This window comes from Oncorhynchus keta, chromosome 18 (genome assembly GCF_023373465.1).
Source record: "Oncorhynchus keta strain PuntledgeMale-10-30-2019 chromosome 18, Oket_V2, whole genome shotgun sequence".
Classification (NCBI taxonomy): Eukaryota; Metazoa; Chordata; class Actinopteri; order Salmoniformes; family Salmonidae; genus Oncorhynchus; species Oncorhynchus keta.
Genome location: NC_068438.1, coordinates 20627514 through 20650770, shown reverse-complemented (window position 1 = coordinate 20650770; position 23257 = coordinate 20627514). Strand labels below are relative to the sequence as shown.

Genomic DNA, 23257 nt, shown 5'->3' with positions numbered 1-23257 from the left:
ACCACACCCCCTCATGCCATATTGCTTAAATATAGAGCAGTCATAATAGCAAGAGCAGTGTGCAGGTTAATAATTTTTTTATCATCTTATTCAACTGTTACCATGCACCTGCAACAAAGATATCTCAGATTTGCGAGTTTCTTTTGAATTTTGTATTATGAGAATTTATGAAATATAACAAAGCGATGTGATTCATGAGCCACTTTGTTTTGCATTTGTTAATTATTTTGTTACATATTGTATATTTCTACATATGGAGATAATTGACTTACACTAAGGTTTACTATAAAATATTACTCATATGTCTACTGTATATTTATGTTTACATAGGTGTGAATTGCCTCAGCATTTTGTTTTCAAATGTTTGCTCCAAAGAACTAAATAAAAAATCTGTAAAGTGAAACATGATTTTCCTGTTATAAATTTCAACATGCTTTGTAAAAGGTTAAATAAAGTCTGAGCTGCTGCTGAAGTGTATTTTTTTATTTTGAGCCTGATGAGTGAGAACAGAGTTAGTTGGTTAGTAAGGCTTTTCTTCACTATATTCAAAACGGAAATAACCTACCTGACAAGAAACCCTGTTGTGGAGTGAAGTTACATACTTTACTTCGAACTTTTGACATCTTGCAAACCATTGCCATCTATGCCTCAGATTGAAAAGCACACATGGGCTCACTGTTCTGACACGTTTCCCCTCCATTTCATCTCTAAAACCAACAACAAAAATACTATGAAATCAACATCGGAACAATTCCCAATGTAGTTAATTTTTCTCTGGTCATTTTGGCACCCATGAACAAGTTCTGGACTGTGATGGCTTCTGTGGGTTCAAGGGTTGCAGTAGCTGTATAACCGACTGTTTTGTTCAAATTTACAGTATCACGGCCGGGGAATGGCTTCCAATAGCTGTAAAAGCAAAATTCTTTCAAATGTTCTTTCCTGTCTTAACTACAAGACTGGAAAATTCATAATTGCAGAAAGCAAGAGTCGGCACTTTGTACAGAGTTATACAATTATCCGTCATTGGATACCTTGTTGGGTAAGGAACTTAACAAATGAATTTCCACATTTTCAAGATGTATCCACTTATACTGATCTAAGGGCATATTAAATGTTATTAATCAAATACAATCTAGTCCATATTTGTTTGTTCACATAAACGTAACGTGTAAAATATATTCCAATCAATATTTTAAACCCCTAGTAAGCTCCAACCTGCATTTAGATCTTCTTGATACGAAGTTATGAAGCTTAAGATTTTTAGCTATCATGAAGATCCTTCCATCCAGCATTATATTTTTGATAAGCGTCAGTCTGGTATAATTCTAAACTTAAGCAGATTTTTTTTTATGCTCATTGAGATAGCTATATTGTCCTCCTGGTCTACACAGGTATGTATTCCTGAGCTATATTGTCCTCCTGGTCTACACAGGTATGTATTCCTGAGCAAGAAGTCCTACCAGGCCAAGGAGGAATCTATCCAGAGTACTGTGATGACCAAACTGAAGGGAGTGGCGGTCACCAACACCCAAGAGTCCGGACGGATGGTGTGGGAGCCTGTGGACTATGTCATTCCACCCCAGGTCAGACTAACTACAATCCCATTTAAGTCCTTTGATGTTAGGTATTATTTCTATCTCATCCACTGTGCTTGACTGCTAGAATAAATAGAATTATAAACTGGGTGGTTTGAGCCCTGAATGCAGCTTGGCTGAAAGCCTTGGTACTGAATAACAGACCGTATACCACAGTATGACATATGTATTTTTACTGTTCTAAATACATTGGTGTAACCAGTTTATAATAGCAATAAGGCACCTCGGGGGTTTGTGGTATATAGCCAACATACCACTGCTAATGGCTGCATTCAGGCACTCCGGGTTGCAGTGTGCGTAAGAACAGCCCTTCGTTGTGGAATATTGGCCATATATCTCACCTCCTGCACCTCCTGCGGTTCCAATGGTAACCGCCCGTTCCACCCCGTCCCTCCCCCCGGAAGCCTCATCGTCAGAGAAAAAAACTCTGTATCACATCTGTTGAATGTGTTTGTTTACCTTTATGCACACATTTTTGTGGTCACTCTTCCTTCATTTTTCTCACTGTTAATCATGAATGGTGAAACGTCTATACAGCATCTGCATGCCAATATTTTATCTCAATTAATTTAATGAGAATATGCATTTAGAGCTTCTTGATAGGAAGTTATGAAGCTTGAGATTTTTAGCTATCATGAAGATCCTTCCATCCAGCATTATATTTTTGATAAGCATCAGTCTGGTATAATTTTGCCACAATATATTCATTGATGAATATACTGTATATGTTTCATATAACTGTATATATGTTTCAAGTAGATTGATGAACAAAGAAACTGTAAGTCAAAACATTGCATTCAAGGCAAAAAAGTTGGTAAAGCTGCAATGGGTAAATCGATAAAAAAATACTCAGACAGGAACACAGGCAGACAGACATATAAACTCACAGACAGGCATGTTTCCCTCTCTCTATTCACAATTCTCTATCTCTCTCTTCTCTCTCTCCCTCCCACCTTCCTTCTGTATCCATCTCTTTGCCTGCCTCTGTCTCTATCTACCTCCTCTTTATCCCCCCTCCTTCACCCTCTCCCTCCTTCTCCCTCCCTCCCTCCCTCCCTCCCGACAGACTTATCCACTCAGAGTTTGAGTTTTCCCCCAATTATCCAATTATGTGGATCCCCAATTATTTATTTTTCTTTGAATGCAATGTATTCACTTATACCCTGATGCCTATCTATGCTTCAATATCCTGTCTGTGGAGGTGGGAGAGAGTAGAGAGAGGTGTATGTGTATATGCGTTAAGTAGATTGACACACAGATAAGTCAATACATTGCATTAAAGGCAAAAAAGTTGGTGATAAAGCTGCAATGGGTATATTGATGAAAGACTCGGACAGACAGACAGGCAGGCAGAATATTTCACCAATATACCCATTGCAGCTTTATCACTAACTTTCTTGCCTTGAATGCAATGCATTGATTAATGCATCAATACGTTGATGCATATCTTTTCACTTTGAATATAATGTATTGACTTGTGTCGTGTCTCGTGATCGATATTCTTCTGCAAATGCGTGCCACACTGACGCTTATCAGTTGATACCAGGCTGGTTTAACACTCTTACATTTTTTTCTTATAGGGTGATGCAGTTTTTTTCATTGTTACCAATTTTATTGAGACACCAAACCAGAAGTTGGGCAACTGTCCTGAGGTAAGGAAATTCCCTTTCTTTGCTTTGTGTTGTCACCTTTAATCACCCTTTAAAAGTGCAATATACACTGTATTTGGTCTGTATTTGTTAAACCATACCAGTTTGTTTGGTATTGTTTCACAGAGCCCTGATGTGCCGGATGGCCACTGTAAGGGAGATAAAGACTGTGCAAAGGGAGAATCAGTGAAAACTGGCCATGGTAGCAATTTTTGAAGACTCAAATTGAATTGAAACAAGATATTATATATACTGTCTCCTTTACTCTTCACAAACAAAATATAATTTTCTGTAGGATTTAGGACAGGCCGCTGCTTGAGAGACAATGGGAAATCCAGTGGTAAGTGTGAGACATATAGCTGGTGCCCCATTGAGAGTTGCCACCAACCACAGTAAGTGTGTCATGACATGACAAAATCTAATAAATGTTTTGCATTCTACCAGGAAATGGCAGAAAAATCCAAAAGTATTAACGGAGACAAAACGAATAATATCATACATGTGTTGAAGTCCCAAGACCAACTAGAAGATAACAAAGCAAAAGCAATACTATTCAGAAAACACCTACACAATGTCCACTCTTGTCGCAATGACCCACACTTTGACCTTGTAAATATTGTTGTCTGTACTTCTCTATCAACCTCACACCTGACACTTACCTCTCTCCCGACACCAGTAGACCAGTAGGCTCGATCTTAGGCCCCACGCTTTTCTCAATTTACATCAACAACATAGCTCAGGCAGTAGGAAGCTCTCTCATTCATTTATATGCAGATGATAAAGTCTTATACTCAGCTGGCCCCTTAAACACTCTACAACAAAGCTTTCTTAGTGTCCACCAAGCTTTCTCTGCCCTTAACCTTGTTCTTAACACCTCCATAACAAAGGTCATGTGGTTTGGTAAGAAGAATGCCCCTCTCCCACTGGTGTGATTACTACCTCTGAGGGTTTAGAGCTTGAGGTAGTCACCACTGTCCTTCTCTCAGCACATATCAAAGCTGCAGGCTAAAGTTAAATCTAGACTTGGTTTATTTTATCGTAATCGCTCCTCTTTCAACCCAGCTGCCAAACTAACCCTGATTCAGATGACCATCCTACCCATGCTAGAATACGGAGACGTAATTTATAGGAAAGGGTGCTCTCGAGCGACTAGATGTTTTTTTTTACCATTCGGCCATCAGATTTGCCACCAATGATCCTTATAGGACACATCACTGCACTCTATACTCTTCTGTAAACTGGTCATCTCTGGATACCCGTTGCAAGACCCACTGGTTGATGCTTATTTATAAAACCCTCTTAGGCCTCTCTCTCCCCTATCTGAGATACAGTACATACTGCAGCCCTCATCCTCCACATACAACACCCGTTCTGCCAGTCACATTCTGTTAAATGCCCCCAAAACACACACATCCCTGGGTCGCTCCTCTTTTCAGTTCGCTGCAGCTAGCGACTGGGACGAGCTGTAAAAAACACTCAAACTGGATAGTTTTATCTCCATCTCATCATTCAAAATCTCAATCATGGACACTCTTACTGACAGCTGTGGCTGCTTTGTATGATGTATTGTTGTCTCTACATTATTGACTTTGTGCTGTTGTCTGTGCCCAGCAATGTTTGTACCATGTTTTGTGCTGCTACCATATTGTGCTGCTGCCATGTTGTGTTGCTACAATGTTGTTGTCATGTGGTGTTGTTGCCATGCTGTGTTGTCATGTGTTGCTGCAATGCTATGTTGTTGTCTTAGGTCTCTCTTTATGTAGTGTTGTGGTGTCTCTCGTCGTGATGCGTATTTTATCCTGTATTTTTATTATTAATCCCAGCCTCTGTCCCCGCAGGAGGCCTTTTGCCTTTTGGTAGGCCGTCATTGTAAATAAGAATTTGTTCTTAACTGACTTGCCTAGTTAAATAAAGTTTAAATAAATAGAAGAATCCACCCCGATTCATCACTGTCGAAGAAACTAAGATCCATCTGAATTTAAAAAAATAATCTAAACATCTGGGGTAGACAACAACATTGACAGCACACGCAATAAAAATAAAAAAAATCACCCAATGAATACCTACACCACTTCCTTCTGCCTTGGAAATCTGCAGTTGTTATAATGATTCACAAACCTGATAAAGACCCATACAACATCACAAGCCACAGACCAGTCAGCCTCCTCAGCCATGTTAGAAAGCTGTTTGAGTGAGTACTCATCCAAAGCCTGAGCAGCCACACTGAGGAAATGGGCCTTCTTAGAGTCCATCAGGCTTCATAAAAACAAGATCAACTACAGTTAAGACTTTCAGAAGAAATTCTCCAAAATTTCAAGAAAACATTTTTTTACCCTGGCCGTCTTCTTAGATATAGAAAAGGGATTCGACAAGATGTGGCATAATGAGTTGCGCTATCGACTTGCAGACTCCAATCTTAAACTACCACCTTCCATCAAAAACATCAACACCAGCTTCCTCCACAACCGCACAAATAAAGTAAAGGCTTCCACAGCAATATCCCCACCATTTACCCCTGAAGCAGGTGTCCCGAAGGGGGCAGTCCTATGGCATTCCTGCTATATATATTAGACATCTATTAACCCACATCCACCATAGGTCAAGTTTCACAGTTTGCTGACAACCTCTTCTACTGGTCCAGATGTCCTCAACTTGCTGCCAAAAAACTTGAGCTAGAGACATGGTCTAACATGTGGTGCGTAAAGCTGAACCCACAAAATACTTAATGTGTCCTCTTTACAAGACGCACCATCCAAAAAACAAAGAAACCCATTGAAATCAAGCTTTATGGCAAATTAATTAATGTAGAAAAAGTGGCTAAATTCCTTGGCATCACCTTTCAGAAGAACATGCACTGGACAACACATATCGCAAACATAAAGAGAGTAAGGGACGAAAAAGACTTAACCACTTAAAAACAATGTGCGGAAGAAAATATAGAAAATCACCTCAGATAGTGTTTAAAGTCTATATCAGCTACATCCGATCTCTCGTTAAATACACCCTACCAGCCTGGATAACAGCCTCACCACAGCAGATTAATTGGCTACTGACAATCCAAAACATAGCAATAACAATGCCCTACAGACTACCAAGGTACACCAGTAATCATTACACCCACAACATATCTGGACTCAGTCAATCATTGGTCAGAAGTTCATCAACAGAGCCATGCATAACCCATTACTGAAGGAAGCTGTGGAAGAGGCCAAATGGACCACAGACACACCCATGTCCAAAATGCTCCAAGGTTGAAACTGACCCAACACATTCCATTATTCCGACATAGCCGTGCACAACTGACTCCAATCAGACATCACCATATGTTATTTTATACATACATTTTCTTTTTAAATATACAATTACAGTTTATATATTTTTTCTTGTTCTATTCAATTTAGAGATATCTAACCCTTCCCCCTACCCTTACCCTAATCCGGGTTCGTATCCTCTTCCACCCCTCACCCAACCACCACCCCTTACCGTAAAACAAGGGTCCATATCCTACACACGCACACACACACACACACACACACACACACAGGCACGCACATACACGCACACATAAGCACATATACACACACACACGTGTACACAGTAGTAATCTTCCTTCCCTTTCATCTCTTCAGGGATGAACATAAACACATGTCTATTTTAAGAGAAGCTGAAAACTTCACAATATTCATAAAGAATTTCATCAGATTTTCCAAATTCAGTTTCTCAAAGTAAGTTATGTTAAAAACACATACAAAATAGACAGACTGATGGATTTCTGACAGAGTTTTCTTCAAATGTTTAAATGTATAAACTAGAGCTGGAGTCTATTAATTGGTTAATATGAAGTATTTCAGAGTTAACTTTCTGCAATTTGATATAAAAACATTTATCTTTAAAAAGTTTCACCCAATTATGAGGGCCAATGTTCAGGACACAGCTGACAAATACCATTTGAAGAAATGTCACTATGATGAGCTCCTTGAACCCTATTGCCCCATATTTAGTCTGGGAGACATTGTTTACCGGACTGGACACAGCTTTCAGGACATGGTTTTGAGGGTCAGTTTTCACAATTGAAAAGTGTATTTGTTGTTGTTATTGATGATGACGTTGATAAGGATGAGGATGTTTTTTTTCAATTACTTTAAGCAGTTAAATGTAGACTCTGTAAGACGTGCATACCATCCAAGACTAAGCCACCAACAAAATACTTGTACATAAAAAGAATGTAAATAATAGAGCATTTCACTATCACTACTCTCTCTCTCTTTCCAGGGTGGTTCAATTGGAATTCTGATGAAGTGGAAGTGTGACCTTGACAGAGATCACTCAGAATGCAAGACACGGTACAACTTTACTCGCATTGACATTAATGCATCCAGAGAGTCCACAGGATTCAACTTCAGGTGACACACATTTGCGCACACACACACAATCACGTGCACACACACTCACACTCACGAAGTTGACAAATACTACTTCATTTGAAGTCATACTTCAATCTTCCACATTTTTGGTACTCTCATAACAGACATGCTCAGTATTACAAGAATGAGTCTGGAGAAGTCTACCGAACACAATTTAAAGTGTATGGCATACGCATCAACATCATGGTGCATGGAAAGGTATGCAATATGTCTTATTATATGGCTTTTCAGGATGAATGCATCTATTTTGTTTCCTGATGTTTTGACTCCCTTATTGTTACTTTCTTCTATTTTCTACTACAGGCTGGAAAGTTCTGTATCATTCCCACCGTTATCAATACTGGCTCAGGTCTAGCTTGTATTGGTGGTGTATTATTCAACAGACCTGCACATACCTGTACAGTCAAAACAATACTTTCAGATCAACTTGTTTTTTGAAAAGATGACATTCGTATTGAGATTATACATATCAATTTCACAGAAGAGGCTGGTGGTCTGTAATGTCTGTAATGGTAGAAATGGAATGGTAGCCGTTCCATGTATTCCATTACAGCCATTCCAAAGTGCCCGTCCTCTTCTAGCGTCTCCCACCAGCCTCCTCTGCAATATAGGTATATAGTATATTCTATATATTTTATTGTATAATATTATTTTATATATGTTCATGGGCCTCGTTTTATTGCAGGGGACCTGGCTCTGTGATTGGATTCTTCTCTACCTGATGAAAAAGAGGGATTTCTATAAGGACTGGAAGTTTGAAAACGTCAAGAAGTATGGCATTTACAATAAATATTTGCCTGAGTTGCATATATTTTCCTGGTAACAGAGATGAAGAGATTCTTGTTATAAAATGTAATGTTCATTCACACTCCCCCTTCTACAGGAAAGACAGAAACGTGTCTAAAATCACAGAACACTATAACGGTACAACAGAGGATACAAAACAAATCCCAGAAGAGCAGCAGCTCACTGACCAATCACCTGAGGTTTAACACCATGGCAGCAGCTCACTGACCAATCACCTGAGGTTTAACACCATGGCAGCAGCTCACTGACCAATCACCTGAGGTTTAACACCATGGCAGCAGCTCACTGACCTATCACTAGAGGTTTAATCATGACAGGGCAGCAGGGTAGCCTTGTGGTTAGGGCGTTGGGCTAAGGTTCCAAGTTCGAATCCCCTAGCTGACAAGGTATGAATCTGTCATTCTGCCCCTGAACAAGGCAGTTAACCCACTGTTCCTAGGCTGTCGTTGTAAATAAGAATTTATTCTTAACTGACTTGCTTAAATAAATGTACTTTTTTTTTTAAACAGTAGCTCACTTAGCCGTACCTAAAGAAGCTGGTTGAGAGAATGCCAAGAGTGTGCAAAGCTGACATCATGGCAAAGGGTGGCTACTTTGAGGAATCTCAAATATAACATACATTTTAATTTGTTAAACACTTTTTTGGTTACTACATGATTGCATATGTGTTATTTCATTGTTTTGATGTCTTCACTATTATTTTACACTGTAGAAAATAGTCCAAATAAAGAAAACCTTTGAATGAGTAGGTGTGTCCACATTTTTGACTGGTACTGTACATACAAAGGTACAGTATATAACACCATAAAGTATCATATGTTAATGAACTTGACAGTTTTGCCATGCATGCTTACTCTATCTATCTAGAATCAAGACTAGACAAGAAATGAGTGAATGAGCAAACTGGTATTTTATACTGTCTTGTCTGGTCACTGATCACTTGTGAGGTAACACCTTAAGACATACTTTCTGGGTGAGTTCAAATCTCAGATATCATTATTTTAGCTGAATTAGTTAACGATGATGGCATACCAATAGACTACATATGAAGATATAGTGTTAGATTAAGATATTCACGTAACATTTAAGGTATCAATATTAAGCTATTTAAATTAGGATAGGATGAACTTTAATGTTTTATTTTGTATTTTTATTTTATTTTTCCAGAACAACAGCAATGCCATCCATCTTGTCTAGTGAGTGAGTGGGAGGAGCAGGACAGACAACATCTTCCTCCTCTTTATCTAACCCCAAGCCTAACAACAGTGTACCACACCCAAAGGACTGGACCCCAATGGACACCCAAATGAACTGGACTGGACCAAGTCCTGATAAGGAGTCTACCACATAAGTTGATGTGCTACATTTTGGTACTCATTTTTTACAGACTCATACACAAGAGCAACATAATACTGTATGTAATTAATTTAACATCTCTTTAACAATGTGACAATGTTGTGATAAGGTCCGTGGAAGTTAGGCGTCTAAATGTCAGGTAATCCAAAAAGACAAAAAGGCGACCAGTTGGATACAAAAACATACTGTAAAAAATATTATGTTATTAAATATTATTAAATATTATATACTTAATATTTTACTGTTTGTGAAACACAAAGTTAAGTCCTATAAAAAAAAATTCAGGCAGGTCTACTGAACCGCTAAACCGTAGGCTAAGTAACAAACACAAGTCCAACATTTATCGTAAACTGTTAAACTACCTGTTCACTGCTCTCTACCGGGGATGTACAACTCATTCCTGGGCCCAGCATACCACCTGAGCCAGTGATACGCACCGGAACCGTGGAGAGCGGTGGATGGCCTCAATCCTGGGCCCAATATCCACAGGTCGTCTCCGCTGTGGAGGTGGGTGAGTGCTATGGTCCTATGGTTTCTCTCGACTCACCCGGCTCCAGGATAGACTTTGACTCTTCAAACATACCAGAGTCGCTATATGCGATCCCTGACTCTGCTTCTGGTACGCAAGCTATTTTAATTAGTTCCCCGCATCCAGTGCAGGCGGGAGGGATTGTTAATTGCGCTACCGAACTGCCACTAATCAAAACGGCCTAAACCCAGCCGTCAGAAAACACAGAAAATTTAACTTTTTTCAATGTGTCAATCACTCTCGTGTCATCTGGGACCCACGAGCTAAGCCCTAGGGACTACTAGGGGGGCACTTGAACATTCGTGGTGTCATTCCAAAAAGTGATCAAATTCAACATCTACTCACAGACTCCAACCTTGACTTTCTCTGCCTCTCAGAGACATGGCTCCATAACCACTCTCCATATGCTGCTTTGATTGTGCCTGGCTACAATGTTTTCAGGAGAGACAGGATTGAGGGGGTGTGATTATTTACATTAAAGAACATATCCGATGTAAACCAATTGAGTGGTCATGTGATAATGAACTAGAATGTATCGGCCTGAACGTTACACTGTCTCCCCAAATGTCTTTTACCCTCATTGGAATGTATAGGCCACCTTCCACCAAAAGTGTGTTTTTTGATCAGTTTAATACCATGCTTAGGGAATGTGATTTTGGGAAAGAGGTCATCTTAATGGGAGATTTTAACATTAATTATGAAGACAAGTGTTGTAGGAAAACCCTCAAACGGATCACTAATACCTTTGACCTTACACAGCTAGTTAAAGGGCCAACCAGGGTGACTTGTTGCTCTAAAACACAGATTGATTTGGTGTTCAGTAATAAATCAGAGAGAGTGACTAAATCATTCAATATGGTTACTGGGCTGTCTGATCATAATCTGACACTTATAGCTAGAAAGCTGTCTAAGAGCAGGTTTAACCTCTCTACTGTTAGAGAGCCGGATCAACTCAGAATACCTAAGAGTGAATTAAACTATTTTGAAAAAGCAATTAAGGGAATAAACTGGAATGATCTCTTGTCCTATACAGACGTGGAAGCTGATAGTCAGGTTTTTCTATCCACAATCCAGACTACAATAAATGGCTTCCTAAAGAAAATCAAATCCAAACCTGGCCAAAAGAGCACTCTTCCTTGGCTAAATGGAGAAATCTGGAAATTGATGAAAGAACGAGATTATGCTCTAAAAATAGCCCTAAAATCTAAATTAGAGCATGACAGACGTAGGTTTACCATGTTGAGAAATAAGGTGATGAAAGAAATCAGACAGGCCAAGGCAAACGTTTTTATTAACATAATTGGTGAAGCAAAGGGAAATTCTAAATTGATATGGGAGAATCTAAAAAAGTTAACAGGGAAAGACCATAGTAACACTGCAAAAAGACTGTTATTCACCATGATTTCTAATCTAACACAGGATGCAGTCGAAATAGCAATAGCCTTCAATACTTTATTGACCCTGTCAGGGTACTGACACAGAACCCCTCCACTGGTTTCTTGGGCTCAGTGCTAGTGAATGACACTCAACCTGTCTTCATCATAAGGGAGGTTTCTGAGTCAAAGGTGAACAAGGTGATTAGCTCACTAAAGAACTCTAGAGTCATTTTTTTTTTTTAAAGCCAAAGATGTGTTTGGGATGGACTCTACCTTTCTTAAAAACTACAAAGAGTCACTCATTGGCCCCATTACTAAGGTCACCAACAAATCTATTGGTCTCCGTGTTGCCAAGGGTATGGAAGTCAGCCATAATAATGACCATCTTTAAATCGGGCGACCCTGCTGACGTGAGTAACTACAGGCCCATTAGTATACTACCTGTGGTGTCCAAGGTTGTTGAAAAGTGTGTAGCAGAACAACTGATTGCCCACCTCAACAACAGCCCCTTTACATTACACTCCATGCAGTTTGGCTTCAGAGCGAAACACTCCACAGAAACGGCCAACTGCTTTCTTCTGGAAAATGTGAAGTCTAAGATAGACAAAGGGGCCGTTGTTAGGGCTGTGTTTCTGGACCTAAGGAAGGCTTTTGATACTGTTAACCATGATATTCTCATCACAAAATTGTCCAAGTTCAACTTTTCCCCTGATGCCTAGAGATGGATGAAATCATACTTTGAAGGCAGAACTCAATGAGCAATGAGCTGTCGCCCACTCTTAGCTATGATGTGGGCGTGCCCCGAAGGTCAATACTAGGGCCCCCAGCCTGTACATTAATGATCTGCCTTCTGTCTGTACTGGGTCTGAAGTTCAAATGTATGCAGATGATACAGATGATATGTGCATGCAAAGAGCAAACAGCAAGCTGCACCAAGAACTCACTACTGTAAAGGTCCAGGTTACAAAGTGTCTCAGTGACTTGTGTTTGCATCTCAATGTGAAAAACTGTTCTTCACAAAGAGGGCAACAGATGCTACTGAGCCAGATGTCTATGTGTCAGGGGAGAAGCTCCAGGTGGTATCTGATTTTAAGTACCTTGGCATCATACTTGATTCCAATCTCTCTTTTAAAAAGCATGTGAAAAAGGTCATTCAGATAACCAAATTCAACCAAGCTAATTTTCGATTTATACGAAATTGTTTGACTGCAGAGGTAGCAAAACTGTCCTTCAAATCTATGATACTCCCCCATTTAACATACTGCTTGACTAGTTTGGCCCAAGCCAACATTAAAACCAATTCAGTCTGTCTACAAACAGGCTCTCAAAGTGCTTGATAAGGAAGCCCAATAGCCATCATCACTGTTACATCCTCAGAAAGCATGAGCTCCTGAGTTGGGAAAATCTTGTGCAATACACCGACGCATGTCTTGTATTCAAGATCCCAAATGGTCTGACTCCCCCTCAACTCAGTATTTTTGTTAACTTCTTGCGACTAGCAATCCCGGATCCGGGAGCGTAATCATAGCCTCAAACGAATTAGCATAATGCAGCAGACATAAATACCCCTAGAAACTGTTCCTATTCATGAAAATCGCAAATGAAATATATTCAAACACAAGCTTAGCCTTTTGTTAATCACACTGTCATCTCAGATTTTCAAAATAAGCCAACGCTAGACAAGCATTTGTGTAAGTTTATCATGGCATAATGCTATGCTAGGCTCTGCTGGCAGCAGACAACATTTTCACGAGAATAAGAAAAGCAACCAAATTAAATAATTTACCTTTGAAGAACTTCAGATGTTTTCACTCAGGAGACTCCCAGTTAGATAGCAAATGTTCATTTTTTCCAAAATTACATTTTTTTTTAGGCAAAATAGCTTTTGTTTGTTCTTCACGTTTGGCTGAGACACTACAACACCAAACTTTTTTCCAAATTAGCTCTATAATATCGACAGAAACATGGCAAAAGTTGTTTAGAATCAATCCTCAAGGTGTTTTCCACATATCTATTCGATAAAATATCCGTCGGGACAATTGGTTTCTCATAAGAAGTGATTGGAAAAATGGCTACTTGTGAAATTTACGCAAGATTTTCTGCCGGAGCCATCATGTGACCACTTGCTAAATGTGGTCCCTTACGGCTATTCTTCAACATAAATGCGTAAAAAGACGTCACAATGCTTTAGACACCTTGGGGAATACGTAGAAAACGTAAGCTCATTCGTAGCTCATTCACATCCATATAAGGAGTCATTGGCATGAGGCGGTTTCAAAAAATGCGGCACTTCCTGATTGGATTTTTATCTGGGTTTCACCTGTAACATCAGTTCTGTTGCACTCACAGACAATATCTTTGCAGTTTTGGAAAGTGTTTTCTATCCAAAGCTGTAAATTATATGCATAGTCGAGCATCTTGTGACAAAATTTAAAACGGGAACGTTTTTTATCCAAAAATGAAAATACTGCCCCCTAGTTATAAAAGGTTAATGTATTTACTTGTGAGTGCCCTTGTTCGTTGTGTAGTTCTGAACAGAACTACAGAGTTCACTCTTCCATTCGCTTCTGAAGCTGCTTATTTGAAGATAAGCCAGCTGTACCGATGGTTCCAGTGGGGTGAAGAGAGTAGCGTACGGTGACTTGAGACTCGTAGCAGGATGGGATGGTTTGAATAGTGTGAGATATTTGACTCAGGACAGCTAATCAGCTGTATCAGTGATTGTCTGAGAGGGGAGTTTGTCGCTTCTTCCTCCTCGTGTTGATAGTCAGGATTTAGACCACTTCAGACATGGGCTGCAGCTCCCTGTCTTTCCTGGTTCAAAGAAAGGTGAGTTTAATTCTTCACCTCATGTTGAGGTTCAAAGTTCCAACCATTTCAGACATGTACCTTCCCATCCTACGCATTTCTGGTCTAATGTTAATTTCGTTACCAAGGCATTTTATGCACTCTGGCCTTAAGGGACGGCTCTGTTCATCTGACATACCCTTCGGACCTCACTCGGGATGTGGCTACTTAATGTGTAAAGGATATGATTAGAAGTTATCTCTTATGACTCCTAAAATCACAGTCATATCTTAACAATAATACTTTCATCATTGTTCATATCATATGCACAACATATTGGATGGAAATTTGACAGATAAAGGGGGTATCCTTTCCAAGTTACAGTATTTCATCCATACAGTTTCAATGACATCACAAAATTAAGAACAACATGACATTAGTTTTCTACATCTCCCCACTGACCATTCCCCACATTCTTTATGTTAGAATTATTGTTCCATTATCCACTTTTTGGACGTTAGAGAGTTTTGGGCGGGCAAATGTCTCTGGAGACAAAGGGACATTCCTTAAGCCAATACTGGAGGGTAGAGAGAGAGTCCTCTCCTGCTTAATTTACGGTGAGAGAAGGTCTGGTTATTGTCAGCCATTGCCAAGCTGATCTGATCCATTGTGATACTCATATGACAGTCATGACACCACAATGGAACTGTTCAAGTTCACCATTGGCATAGGAGACCTGGAGTTCATGGAGCAGGTCCAGCACAAAGAGGTGTGTACATGGGATCTGTATTGTGAGACCTTTATTTTGATAGTGAGACTTTAATGAGATTTTTCTGGCTCTGGGGTATGTGCTCATTTTATGTGTTATTTAATTTTTTCCCCGAGTAAGGTGTGTGGTACTGATTGAATTGAACCTTTGTGTCTTATACTGAAGTTGTCATAGTGCCTCTGAATCATCATTCTTTATCATCGGCCTTACAGGTGTTTTAGGTTCTACTCATATCCTACATTGTGCTCACCTACGCCCACCATGCTTATCACCCTCATGGGAAAGACAGTGGAAAAGATGTCCAGAGAGCAAAAGGATCTAGCAACTACAGGTAAACAAACCCACTGACGAGTCAGTCTGAAAGTGATTCTAAAAAGAAAATGGCTTACGATAATGTGTATAAAAATACATTACATGTATGTGCTTGTGTGTAAGCAAGTGACTTGCTTAGAAGTCTGGATTGGGGTGTGTGTGTGTCCACAGAGAGCCTGTGTACTATCCTGGACCTGGAGAGCTACCTGCCCATGTGTCTGAAAGAGAAACTGTGCCCAGGAGAGGTGCAGAAGAAAGGATTGTTGGCCGGAGATGAAAGTAGAATGTTTTTCAGGTAAACCCCCTTGGGCTGATTTCCAGGCCAGAAATTAAGCCTAGTCCTGGACTAAAAAGCTATTTCAATGGAGATTCTCCATTAAACATTATTTTTACTCTAGAACTAGACTTAATCTTTGTCCGGGAAACCGGTCCCTTGAGTACCTTCCTATAGTAGGACAAAGGATAGCCTTGCGAGAATACGACACCTGGTTATGTACAGTACCAGTCAAAAGTTTGGACACACCTACTCATTCAAGGGTTTTTCTTTATTTTTACTATTTTCTACATTGTAGAATAATAGTGAAGACATCAAAACTATGAAATAACACGTGGAATCATGTAGTAACCAAAAAAAGTGTTATATATATATATAGTTGAGATTCTTCAAAGTAGCCACACTTTGCCTTGACGACAGCTTTGCACACTCTTGGAATTCTCTCAACCAGCTTCACCTAGAATGCTTTTCCAACTGTCTTGAAGGAGTTCCCACATATGCTGAGCACTTGTTGGCTGCTTTTCCTTCACTCTGCAGTCCAACTCATTCCAAACCATCTCAATTGGGTTGAGGTGGGGTGATTGTGGAGGCCAGGCCATCTGAGGCAGCACTCCATCACTCTAATTCTTGGTCAAATAGCCCTTACACAGCTTGGAGATGTGCTGGGTCATTGTCCTGTTGAAAAACAGATGATAGTCCCACGAATCGCAAACCAGATGGGATAGTGTATCGCTTCAGAATGCTGTGATAGCAATGGTCGTTAAGTTTGCCTTGAATTCAAAATAAATCACTGACAGTGTCACGAGCAAAGCACCCCCACACCATCACACCTCCTCCTCCACGCCTCACGGTGGGAAACACATATGCAGAGATCTGCTCACCTACTCTGTGTCTCAGAAAAACACAGCGGTGAGAACCAAAAATCTCAAATTTGGACTCATCAGACCAAAGGACAGATTTCCACCGGTCTAATGTCCATTGTTCATGTTTCTTGGCCCAAGCAAGTCTCTTCTTCTTATTTGTGTCCTTTAGTAGTGGTTTCTTTGCAGCAATTCGACCACAAAGGCCTGATTCATGCAGTCTCCTCTGAACATGTGCCTGTTACTTGAACTCCGTGAAGCCTTTATTTGGCCTGCAATTTCTGAGGCTGTTAACTCGAATTAACGTATCCTCTGCAGCAGACGTAACTTTGGGTCTTCCTTTCCTGTGGCAGTCCTCACGAGAGCCAGGATCATCATAGCGCTTGGTGGTTTTTGCGATTGCACTTGAAAAAATGTTTAAAAGTTATTGAAATTTTCCGTATTGACTGACCTTCATGTCTTAATGATAGACTGTCGTTTTTCTTTGCTTATTTGAGCTGTTCTTGCCATATTATGGACTTTTACCAAACAGGGCTATCTTTTGCTGGGCTGATGAAACAGTGGATTAGGGCGGCAGGTAGCCTAGTGGTTAGTGTTGGGACTAGCAACCGAACGTTTGTGAGATCAAATCCCTGAGCCGACAAGGTAAAAATCTGTCGTTCTGCCCCTGAACAAGGCAGTTAACCTACTGGTCCTAGGCTGTCATTGAAAATAAGAATTTGTTCTTAACTGACTTGCCTTGTTAAATAAAAGGTTAAAAAAGTATATTTTGTATACCACCCGTACCTGGTCACAACATAGCTGATTGGCTCAAATGTATTACAAAGGAAATAAATTCCACAAATTAACAAGGCACACCTGTTAATTGAAACAGATTCCAGGTGAATACCTCATGAAGCTGGTTGAGAGAATGCCAAGATTGTGCAAAGCTGTCATCAAGGCAAAGGATGGCTACTTTGAAGAATCTCAAATATAAAATATATTTGGATTTGTTTAACAATTTTTTGGTTACTACATGATTCCGTGTGTGTCATTTCCTAGTTTTGATGTCTAAACTAGTATTCTACATTGTAGAAAATAGTAAAAATAAAGAAATACCCTTGAATATGTAGGTGTCCAAACTTTTGACCGGTACTGTATGTGAGATTATGCAACAGGTGGGTCTAATCCTGCGCGCTGATTGGTTAAAACCGCATTCCAGCCAGTGTCTATCCCCCAAATTACCACATGCTAAATCTATGACGTTGAAATGCCTATTTACTCTGTTCCATCTGACTGCGCAATCCACTGTCTCATCAGCCCAGCAATTGTTAAACTTGATCTCCAGCGATAAGGACGTTGCCAGTATGACAATGGAACATTCAGAACAAACGACTGGGTCCTGTCCAAAGATACAGAACAAATAGAATGAAAGTCTGGGTCGCGTCTCTGGCAACCGAACCAATAGAACGAACGACCAGCCGGCTTGGGTAGCAACCCTAGATTTGTGTCCGGACTATATGAAAATATGTCAGTCATTATTTGAATATGTTGGAAACCCTTTGTATAAAAGTGATAATGCCATTGAAGCTGGTGTTTGGAGGATATATTGGCACGGTAACAACAACTGTGCCAATATATCCTCCAAACACCAGCTTCTCTGGCATTATCACTTAATTAGGCAATGGCTACAGTGGTTATATTGTTGCAGGTGTGACCTTAAGTATTTTTATACATGTTTAGAGTTGAGGAAGTAAATTGGGAAAAATGAGACCTGGGTATAGTCAAGGAGGATCCTGGAAACTGTGACATAATCAGACCCCACCCTCGTGTGCCATCAGACCACACCATAACACGTATGTATGGTGACAAACAGATCTGTAGAGCTAACGGAGGTTATTCCTCATCTGCTCAAGTCCATTATTGAAACTAATAAATCTGAACTATATTTATTGGCCTTTATTCGATACATTAATATACATATAAAGAGGTGTTGTCCAGTATGCTACAGAAGGTGCCAGTATGAGGCAACAATGATTAGCAGAACCATATCCACTCAAGCTGACGTTTGTATTTGCAGGGAGATGGCTCTATCCTGAAAAGGTTGTCCACTTGCCGCAGCTCCACATCCATGAGCTCTGGAGTCTTGAGTTCATCCTACCTAACCTCACACACCCTAGACGGTGATTTCTGACATGTTTGCATTGGTGTTCGTCAAATCTTACATTAGCACACCAACCATATGACTATTGGATATTATTTCAAGACTGTCAACAAATCCATAAAAAATGTATAATCAATGTTTGGGAATTATAAACAATTGGAAGTGTTTAACTTCATTCCATCCATGAATTGATATAGAATGACTTTTAGAAATGTTTTATATCCTTTGAAAATCCCCTGTTTCATAGACATCTCAAGCCTTGCTGTTACAAATAAAATAAACTGAAAATAAAAAGGTATCAGTTTTGCAAATGCAAACTTTATTTTGGTTAGGGGGGAATGTTAGTGCAAAGCATAGTTCAAGGATAGGTAAACTGGAATAACACAACCACTGCCATTCATCTCACATTTCCACTTATGTGGAGCAAAAACACTCACCAGCACCATTAACATCACAGTCCCACATTCTGTTCCTACAACTGTCTAGAGGGCAGCAGACCACTATTTTGTCACAACCTTAAAATAGCATGATTCTTTAAAACTACTACAAACCAACATGGCGAAAGAATGTTAGCATCCAAAATGGCACACTACTTTCGAAATAGTGCACCACTTTTGACTATGACCCTAGGTCAAGTCGTACACTATGTAGTGAATAGGATGCCATTTCAGACATAGAATGTAACTAGGCTTTGGGCCATGGTGATTATGGTTGAGGGGAAGGCTTGGTGAGTTTGGTCAGTGATTTAGCAGCAGCCGTTCAGATTCCCAACATTGTCTGGAATCATTGTGGTATGTAAACGCGGACGCCTGTCCAATATCAGTAGTTACAGTTAGAAGCTTGGCCCCCCCCAAAATGGATAGATGTGCACCACTGTGTAGTGTGCACACGTGTGTGCATAAGTATCTAGGCTTTACACCCTTTCTCTCGCACACACCCACACATACTATTTCATATGAAATGTCTCCGCTGGGCTTAATATTAGAAAGTGTAACTGTAAACCTGACATTCTCGGGCTGTAGCATGGCTGTAGCATGGCTGTACAACATTATAGAACAAGTAAATCAGGTCAAATGGAACAGGTACATCGCTTGGTTCACTGCAGCAACAGTTGGTCCATTTCCACTACACAGATTTACGATCTCGCATTTCAAAAATCCATGACAACACATAAATAGGAACCTTTATTCCAATAGTACAACCCATACATCATTACTATACACACACACACTTGTGTGTTCAGATTAGAATTCGATAGCAGCTTCAAGGGCCAGGCACATCAGGAACACAACAGTAGTAAGAGCCAAACAGAATCTAGCTACTGCCCTCAGGGAAGAAAGCTCAATCCATAACATTAAAAGGTGCTACACAGAACATCTCCCCTATGTGGAAGCTAGGAGAAGTGCAACAGCACAAGGCTGCATTCAAAACAAATGTACCATCTCCCCCACAACATGGAGACACACGCTTGAGCCTTTTACTTTCGGGTTTTGGTCCACCAGCTTTAAACAGCTGTAAAAAAATGTTTTTTGTTATTAAAAAGATATTTCACAGCAATTTAGATGGTACAATGATTCCCTCCACTATTCAGTGCTTATTTTTCTCACAAACTGAAAATGAGCGAACCGTGTAGAATTTTAGCAACCAGGAAATTAGAGACATTTTTACATTGGCTGCTTGACCGATTTCCACACAGGCAAGGCAAAACAGCTTTCCCATTTTGACAGATGCCGCTCTGGCGGGAGAAATCAATAGGTGTTTATAACAGCACTGGCGGGCAGGTAAGTAATACTGTGAAACACTTATCATTCCCCTAGTACTGCAGATATATTATGGCAATTTTCTGAATGACAATGCAAAAAAAAAAAAAAAAAGTGTAGCGCCTTTAAGGCTACATAACCCCTATAAATAAAATTACCTCTATGACTTAACCTTTCCATCGCTTACTGAATGCAGCTAGTTGAGACATCAGTTTGCATTGTTTTGTGTCTGATCATATGCGTTACTATGGCACCCGTGTGGAAAAACCTATGGCTTTAGGATGCAGTGTTCAAATAAATAAATTAGCTAAGAACTAAATTAGTGTAGGGCATTTGTCACGTCGAAACAACGAAAGAAACGTAGTCCAAAGACCATAGTTACAGCCCAGTGCCACACACCTATGAAACTCTACTTCACACTATTCATACTTATTATCCTTTAAAAGGAGGACTTTTACTTAGCAATTTAACAATGGCCTTAAATGAAAACATATGCAGAAACAATTTTCGATATAGGATGCGACACCATGCACTGTTTAAGGAAATCCGGCATGGTGTAAGAAGTCAACATTTAAGGTAGAAGGTAACTAATATAACATTTAAGGCTTTTTCCCCAAGAGTTATCAGGGAGGAGGAAAGAGTAAGCCAAATTAAACTGAGGAAAAACGCAGAATGCTAGACCCATAGAAATATCATTACTTAGACGTAATTATATTTCTATGGCTAGACCCATCTACAAGCATGAGGTGGTAACCTGCCTTTAAAATAACTGGACTGAACCTCGGTTCTCCTTTCTAGGTAGTAGAGAGACAATACAGTTAGGCTAGCAAGTGAAGGAAAAGAGGTATCCCAATAAGCAAGCCAGATCTGTTTTCTGAAGCGAACCAGCTTCTGTTAGCGTCACATTCAAGCTCAGTCTTTAGCCGTACTACGACAGTGGATTTTGCTCACACACCTGCCACTAATTCTAGCAGGCTTGTAACTGCACGTTGCACATGGCTAGTCGAATGCCATACTTTTCATGAAGACTCAGTTGACCAAAGTTAACTCTTCAAACCTGCTTCGTAGGATACCCCTCAGCTTACCAGAACCCCCAGACAGGTAAAGATCCACAAGGAATCCATTCACTTGTTTGCAGTAGTATAGTGGTGAAACAAATAAATATTTTAACCTTCCGGTATGTTCGGTTGTACTTGCATACTTGCAAGTGATCAATTTGGTCTAAGCAAACAGACAATTCCTTTCAAGATCAGGGGATTGATCCTACTGGGTTCACATTATTCAAAAAACAATTAATGTTTTTCCCAAAGGGAGGTTTTGTTCCTTTTGTAAATGTTTAGCATGACATTTCGATTCTCTTAGTCCTCATACTGAAAGCGTCACTGGAGAAATTCAAGTAGAGACAACTTAATTTAAGTAACAGAACAAGGTAGCGATAAAAAAAAAACGTTAACTAAAAATGACTTCAAAAGTACTCCGACTTAAGCTCTTATCACACACAAGAGGACAGGACAAAATGGTTGTAGCAGTACCTTACTCTATATGGGGAGAGATTGAAGTAAGAATATACTCAGACATGAACCTGATTCATATTAGCATACAAAAATACCCATTCAAATGTAAACATGGGGTGTTATTTCCTGGCCTATTTTCAGCCGCTGCATTGGCAGCTATTAGGCCACTAATGTTGTAAAAGGGCGTGGTTGGTTCCATGACAACCTGGGGATATCTATGGTAATTATGTGGAAAGGAAGTAGCCCTACTAGGTTCTCTACTTAGTCCTAGATCACAATAGAGTATTCCAGAAAATACTACAAGAAGCAGATGTCCATGTTGTGGTATGACACAACATGGACAAGCATCTGCCTCTAACCCTAGGAAGCTCTTTGCCACCTTCTCCTCCCTCCTGAATCCCCCCTCCCTCCTCCCTCTCTGCAGATGACTTCGTCATTTTGAAAAGAAGGTCGATGACATCCGATCCTCGTTTGCTAAGTCAAACGACACCGCTGGTTCTGCTCACACTGCCCTACCCTATGCTCTGACCTCTTTCTCCCCTCTCTCTCCAGATGAAATCTCGCGTCTTGTGACGGCCGGCCGCCCAACAACCTGCCCGCTTGACCCTATCCCCTCCTCTCTTCTCCAGACCATTTCCGGAGACCTTCTCCCTTACCTTACCTCGCTCATCAACTCATCCCTGACCGCTGGCTACGTCCCTCCCGTCTTCAAGAGAGCGAGAGTTGCACCCCTTCTGAAAAACCTACACTCGATCCCTCCGATGTCAACAACTACAGACCAGTATCCCTTCTCTCTTTTCTCTCCAAAACTCTTGAGCGTGCCGTCCTTGGCCAGCTCTACCGCTATCTCTCTCAGAATGACCTTCTTGATCCAAATCAGTCAGGTTTCAAGACTAGTCATTCAACTGAGACTGCTCTTCTCTGTATCACGGAGCGCTCCGCACTGCTAAAGCTAACTCTCTCTCCTCTGCTCTCATCCTTCTAGACCTATCGGCTGCCTTCGATACTGTGAACCATCAGATCCTCCTCTCCACCCTCTCCGAGTTGGGCATCTCCGGCGCGGCCCACGCTTGGTTGCGTCCTACCTGACAGGTCGCTCCTA

At 40.3% G+C, this 23257-nt stretch overlaps 1 pseudogene; it reads left to right on the top strand.

Moving 5' to 3' along the window:
* Window positions 1-892: 892 nt before the first annotated feature.
* Window positions 893-9548, top strand: LOC118396862 (P2X purinoceptor 5-like; annotated as a pseudogene).
* Window positions 9549-23257: the final 13709 nt, after the last annotated feature.